General features: G+C 42.2%; 1 protein-coding gene across 1 annotated transcript in view; it reads right to left on the bottom strand.

The window, feature by feature from the left end:
• Nucleotides 1-6,757, bottom strand: part of Gnal (G protein subunit alpha L) — a 147,415-nt gene that overhangs the window by 123,258 nt on the left and 17,400 nt on the right. The window lies entirely within an intron of this gene.

Here is a 6,757-nt window from a genome sequence, read left to right as displayed (position 1 = left end):
AAAAAAAAAAAAAAAAAAAAAAGAAGGAATCAAACTGATGCCATTTTGAATAAAACTTCCATTTTGAATGGGGAGTCAAATAAAGTTTAAATTCCCAAGACCTCCCTGGGTAACTGACATCCTTCTTGGAAGAAAGAGACATGTATGTAGGTAACTGACATCCTGGTTGGCAAGTTGAGGCATGAATACTAGACAAGTCATCCCATCACAGTTGAATAACCGAACTAATGGAAACAGGATAAGTGTTCCACAAAAACATGTCCCCAGAGATGTCACTATCCCTAAATTCTGATTGGTGGAAAAAGTGTAACCAAAACATGGCACAGATGTTTGCAGTTTTCAAGCTTAAAAGTGTTATAACATTCTGGCTCAGGATTGTGGTTCAGCTCCAGAGTCTGTTCTGTGACCCTGATCGATCAGTTAGTGGTTTGATTAAATAAATTTTTGGCATCTGCATAGGCCTGGTGTTTGAGTGATGTTGAATCTAAGCAGACCCCCACAACACGTCAATGGTCTTTTTTATGTCTGCGGACATGACCATATGATTTTTGTCTTTGAATCCATTTATGTGACAAATTACATTTATTGATTGCTAAATCATCCTTTGCATCTATGGGAAATGAAGGCAACCTGATTTAGATGAGTAATGTTTTGGATGTTAACTGAACTTGGCTTGTCTTTTAAGACAGGCGCTGTGTATGATTAACCTGGAACTTCCTGTGTAGACCAGGGTGGCCACAGACTCACAGAGGCCTACCTGCCTCTGCCTCCTGAGTGCTGGAATTAAAGGCATGTAGCACTGTGTGAAGCCTATTTTTCCTTTTCTGTTGTGTCTGTCTGGTTTTGGACACTGGCTTTGGCATCTGGGGGTGATGCTATGCATTGAAACGAGAGCTCCCTTTTCCTTCCCATTTTATGGAATGATTTGAGTGGCATTGGTGTTATTTCTTAAAGTGTGCTGGAATCCTTCATGTTTGAAAGCCACTGTTTCTGAAACATTGGTGGTTGTAGATCTTCTTAAATTACATATTTTATATTGCTTTAATTTTTATAGGTCAGAAGCATCTAGAAATTTACTCATGTATTTTAGATTTTTCAAATTTAGTGAAATACAGGTTTTAAAGGTATGTCCCTAGAACTCCCAAATTTCCTTGTTATCTGCTATAATGTCTTCTTTTTAATTTCTAATTAGACTAATGTGTGTCTTTTTTCCTCTCTTTTTGGGTAAATTGCCTAAGGGTTTGTCAATTTTATTTATTTTTTCAAAGAACCATCTCTTTGTTTCACTTCATTTCGTTGATTCTTTGTGGGTTTATTTTTGTTTCTATTTCATTAATGTTTACACTGATCTTGCTTGTCTCTCTGTCTACTGCTTTTAGATTTTGTTTGTTCTTGTTTTTCCAAAGACTTAATCATAGTCATTAAGTCATTAAAATTTTAAGTTATTCACTTATGTTCTTTCTGATTTAACATATTCTTCTTCTTCCTCTTCCTCTTCCTCCTCCTTCTCCTCCTCCTCCTCCTCCTCTTCTTCTTCTCCTCCTCCTTCTTCTCCTTCTCTTCCTTCTCCTCCTCCTCCTCCTCCTCCTTCTTCTTCTTCCTCTTTCTTCTCCTTCTCCTCCTTCTCCTCCTTCTTCTTCTCCTCCTCCTCCTCCTCCTCCTCCTTCTTTCTTCTTCTCCTCCTCTCCTCCTTCTCCTTCTCCCCCTTCTCCTCCTCCTCCTCCTCCTTCTTCATTATCATCATCATCATCATCAATTTATATGTGTGTGAGGCGTGGTATCTGGTGTCCACACATGCTGTGGCATGCATATGGAAACTTGACGATAAGTTTGTGCAGCTGCTTCTCTCCTTCCACCTTTATCTGTGTTTCAGAGACTTGATTCAAGCCATCAATCTTGCCTGGCAAACACTTCACTCACAGAGCCATCCCTACTGGCCTCCTCTGCTTTTTTGACACAAGCACTTAAGAGCTACAGACGTTTCTCTTAGCGTTGCCTCTTTGTATCTCCATAGTTTAGGATGTTGTGTTTTCTATTCCATTTAGAAACTTTTAAATTTTCCTACTTGATTTCCTTGGTGACTCAGTCACCATTCAATAATGTGTTGTTCAGTTTCTAGGAGTCTGTGTGTTTTCTGTAGCTGTTTTTGCTGTCAATATCTAGCTTTATCTCAATTTTGTTAGACAGAATACAAGATGCTACTTTAATTTTACGCTTATTAACAGTTGCTTGTGTCTTAATGTGTGATCTATTTGAGGAAAGTTCTACAAGCTGCTGAGAACAATATGTGCTCTTTAGTGTTTGGTTATGTCTTAAGTCAGGCTTTCTATTCCTGCACAAAACATCATGACCAAGAAGCAAGCTGGGGAGGAAAGGGTTTATTCAGCTTACACTTCCACAATGCTGTTCATCACCAAAGGCAGTCAGGACTGGGACACAAGCAGGTCAGGAAGCAGGAGCTGATGCAGAGGCCATGGAGGGATGTTACTTACTGAATTGCTTCCCCTGGCTTGCTCAGCTTGCTCTCTTATAGAACCCAAGACTACCAGCCCAGAGATGGTACCTCCCACAAGGGACCTTATCCCCTTGATCACTAATTGAGAAAATGCCCCACAGCTGGATCTCATGGAGGCACTTCCCCAACTGAAGCTCCTTTCTCTGTTAACTCCAGCCTGTGTCAAGTTGACACACAAACCAGCCAGTACAGGGTAGAAGGTTCTATATATCTGTTAGTCCATTTGTTCAATGGTATCATCTAACGCTAATGTCTCTCTGTTTCCTTTTTGCCTAGATAAGCTATCTATTGGGAGATCAGGGTATTGAAATCACCTACTCTTACTGAGTTGGGGCTAATCTGTGACTTGACATCTATTAGTACTTGCTTTATGAAGTCGGATGCACCTGCCTTTGGCGCGCTTGTATTTAGACTTGTAATATCCTCTTGAAGGATTGCTCCCTTAATGAGTATGAAGCGACCTTCTTTATCTCTTCTGTCTAATTGGATTTGAAGTCTATTTTGTTAAATGTTAGAATCGCTAAGCCTGCTTAGTTGCTAGTTGTATTTGCTTGGAGAACCATCGTCCATCCCTTTACCCTAAGGTGGAATCTATCTTTGCTCATGATGGTTTGAAGGATACACGTTCCCCATAGTTTCGGGGATTCGAACACTTGGTTCACTGTTGGTGGTGCTGTTTGGGGTAGGTTAAGGTGATGTAGTCTTGTTGGAGAAAGTGCATCACATTGATATCCAATATCTTGAGTCACTTCCAGTTCTCTCTGCTTCCCAACTGCATTTAACGATGTGAGCTCTGAGTTTCCCATGCCTTCTGCCATGCCTGCTGCTTACTGCCTGGGTCCCACTCACCATGGACTCACCCCACCTATAGCCCCAAGTAAATTCTTTCTATAAATTGCCTTGGCTGTGGCATTTTATCAGAGCCATGGAAAGGAAACTAATACGAGGATTTTGAGATTACTCTAGAAACTCATCAACCATTTTACTAAAGGGACATTTGGCCATACTTGGCTGAAGTCAAGGCAAGTTTGCATTTAGGGTAACTTGTAGGGATTGAAGTAGAGAGGCCAAGGGTGGTCACTGTCAGCAGCAGTAGGATATCTTCTCTGACACTAGAGACCCAGGTAAGGCTGCCTGGCTGCATCCCCTCCTAGAAAGGGTCTCCTTCCCTCAGCCACAGGGGACAAAGGTTACATGCACAGAAAGCTGTACGATTTGTCGCCTGCATTTCAGATTGTTGATGCTTGCCCTCTAGGCCTTACTGTTACCTTACAGAAGCCCCAATACCAGTGGCTTTACTTCTGGGAAGCTATCACCAGGCCAAAAGTGGGAAATGGAGGGAATATTAAATAAGCCTGTCCATTAGGCACAGCGTAGGTAAATTGCCTATATCTAAGCTTTTAAGTTCTGTATGAGAAAGCTAATGTTCAGTATGCTGTCATATCAGAAGTGGCTCTGAAGCAAAATACCAGTGAGAAAGCTTCAGGGGAAGAGCTCCACAGCCACCCCTCCAAGTTATAGGAATGAAAGGACATCACCTGGCTCTGACCTCCACAGTTTAACTTGTTCTTTGTAGAATGAAAATTCATCATGACCAAATGTATTTTCTATACTTCTTGAGCAGAGACACTCCCTCACCTACCACATAAGTCAATGAGAGGCACGTTGCTTGGGTCCTAACAGACTGAACATGTGTAGAATTTAGGTGAAACTGAGGACAAAGTATTTCATATTTGTTCTAGATGGAAACTTAATGAGCTTCTTTACAAGGGTAGGAAAAAAACCCTCAAGAATAGCTATTTCTTTAAAAACTTTAATATAGCCCACATTTTAATTTTTTTTTTAGTGAGTTCTTCAACAGGTATCTTCTGGGTATGAGGCTCTGATGATCTCTCTATAAATGCCCCTCCTACATGCTTCTCTGATTGTTTTTCCTCTCTGCCTGCTGGGTTCTAGTTTATACTGTATAGTATAAATTATAGTAATATATATGCAAAGTATGTACTATGTATATATTATATACATATCTATAGTATATAGTATAGTAGTCTCCTCTATTAGCAAGTTCCTTTTCTCTCTACTCAGGTAGCCATGGTTAACTGAGATCTGAAAATATTCAGTGAATAATTCTAGAAATAAACAATACATAATTTAAAAACAGCTTTTATTACATTATATTACATCTAGGTATTAATCTAGGTATGTAAATTAATATAATTTACTGTACTTAGTGTATAGATTAAACTTTGTCAAAGCTACGCATGCCTAAAGCAAAGCATAGTGTCTATGGGGCATGGCTCAATCCTTTGGGCATTGTGGAAAAATCTTGGAATTCATCCCCCTGGGATGGAGAGAGCCCCCGAGTGCCACAGCTGGCTACTTCATTTGTCTCCTGCTGGAGGCCAAGAGCTCACGAGGACAAGTCTGCAAGCAGATTCTCAGAATCTGGGACGTGTAATTATTGAATCCCAATAATGACTAGTCGACCGCGAGTAGCAGGTCAGAGCACAGCTCAGTACCTGTGTCAATACACGGGTTGTCCCACACAATCAATTGCTGATTGATTTGCGACAGCCACTCAGTCTTTAGGGCTATGCTGGCTTTGGCTGTATCCCAGGTTTCTTTCTCTGGCTACGTAAGTGTAAGTTTGTGGTTTGTCTCCTCTGACCTCTGAGGGGCCGAGGAGGGTGAGGTCTGCTTACTGCTTCTGTTCTGTGGGTCCTGCTCAGGCGTGGGTGTGCTGCTCTGTCCTGCTGTTCTGTTTCACACCTGTGCTGGTGTGAAGCACGTTTACACATTTATGCAGGTCACGGACTTCCAGGGAATTCTCTTTCCAGGAGAGGGAGAAGGGTGGCGTCTTGGTAAAAATATGAGCCTCAGGGCTCAGACTCTGACCTGTTTTTTTTTTTTTTTTCCTGCTGCCTTTCTGTGGTGTCTCTGGAACATACTTTCTGCTTCTAGAGGGGCCCATAAAGTTCAGCTTCTCCTATAGTCAGGTCCACCTTTCTTACAATGACTCCCTTCTAGCTGCCAACACAGGAGTTAATCGGAGCTCTTTTGTGCTGTCTTTTGTGGTAATGTCTTATGTGCTGCTGACCAGGAAAGAGTAGCTGCTACCTGTACCCCTGGATTAGCCATGGCCCCAATCCATGTCAAAGGTTTCAAAGGCAAATAACAGCTCCTAAATCCCTCAGTTCATTTCTTTCCTTTGGAGAAACATCATGATTTAATAGATAAAATAATGCTATGGATATTCAGTACCCATAGAAGTTAGAAAACTAGAAAGAGGCTGTGCTAACTAACTCCACCATACCTGGAATCAATCAAAATGGATGCCACTGGGCACTCCTGTGAGGAGGGGCTTTCTTGACCAGATTACTCGAAGTGGAAAGACACACCCTGCATGTGAGAAGCACCTTCTGATGGCCACACAGATCAAAGGACATGAAAGGGAAGCTTTGCCTTCTGCCTGCTTGCTCTCACTCCTGCGGCAAGTCCATCTTTCCTGTTGCTATGGGATCCCTTGATGGACAATAGACATTAGGACCAGGTCTTCAGGATTCCAACACAGCATGAGGACCAGCAGCTCTCCAGGAGTCCTCCAGGCCTTCAGCACCAGATTGGGACAGCAGAGTAGGTACTAGATTCTCAGCCTCTGCAGTGTGAGATAGCCACTGTGGGGCTACCTAGACCATATCTTGTAAGCCAATCTAACAGAATATAATATGAATGCACTCATGCATGCACACGCACACTCCAACCCATATATTCCTTTAGTTCTGTTCCTTTAGAGAATCCTGACTAATTGAGGGACTACAGGGACATTTCGAAGGAAGCAGGGAAAGAACCCAGTGATGAAGGTTGGTAGGAGAAAGGGGAAATGGCAGATTAAGATGGAAAAATGGGTTGGGGGATGTGAAGGCAGGGTAGTGGAGGAGTTATGGGGAGGGATAACACTAAGCACTTTGAAAATACTGCTACTGTAGACACTTCCTAAAACACATACACATAGAAGAGGAGTTTAAACGGAGTTACCCTATGTCTTAGTCAGGGTTTCTTTTCCTGCACAAACATGACTAAGAAGCAAGTTGGGGAGGAAAGGGTTTATTCAGCTTACACTTCCACATTGCTGTTCATCACCAAAGGAAGCCAGGACTGTAACTCAAGCAGGTCAGGAAGCAGGAGCTGATGCCATGGAGGGATGTTTCTTACTGGCTTGTTTCCCCTGGCTTGCTCAGCCTG

Source organism: Mastomys coucha, unplaced genomic scaffold (assembly GCF_008632895.1).
Source record: "Mastomys coucha isolate ucsf_1 unplaced genomic scaffold, UCSF_Mcou_1 pScaffold13, whole genome shotgun sequence".
NCBI classification, from domain to species: domain Eukaryota; kingdom Metazoa; phylum Chordata; class Mammalia; order Rodentia; family Muridae; genus Mastomys; species Mastomys coucha.
This window is presented reverse-complemented; position numbering and strand designations above follow the sequence as displayed.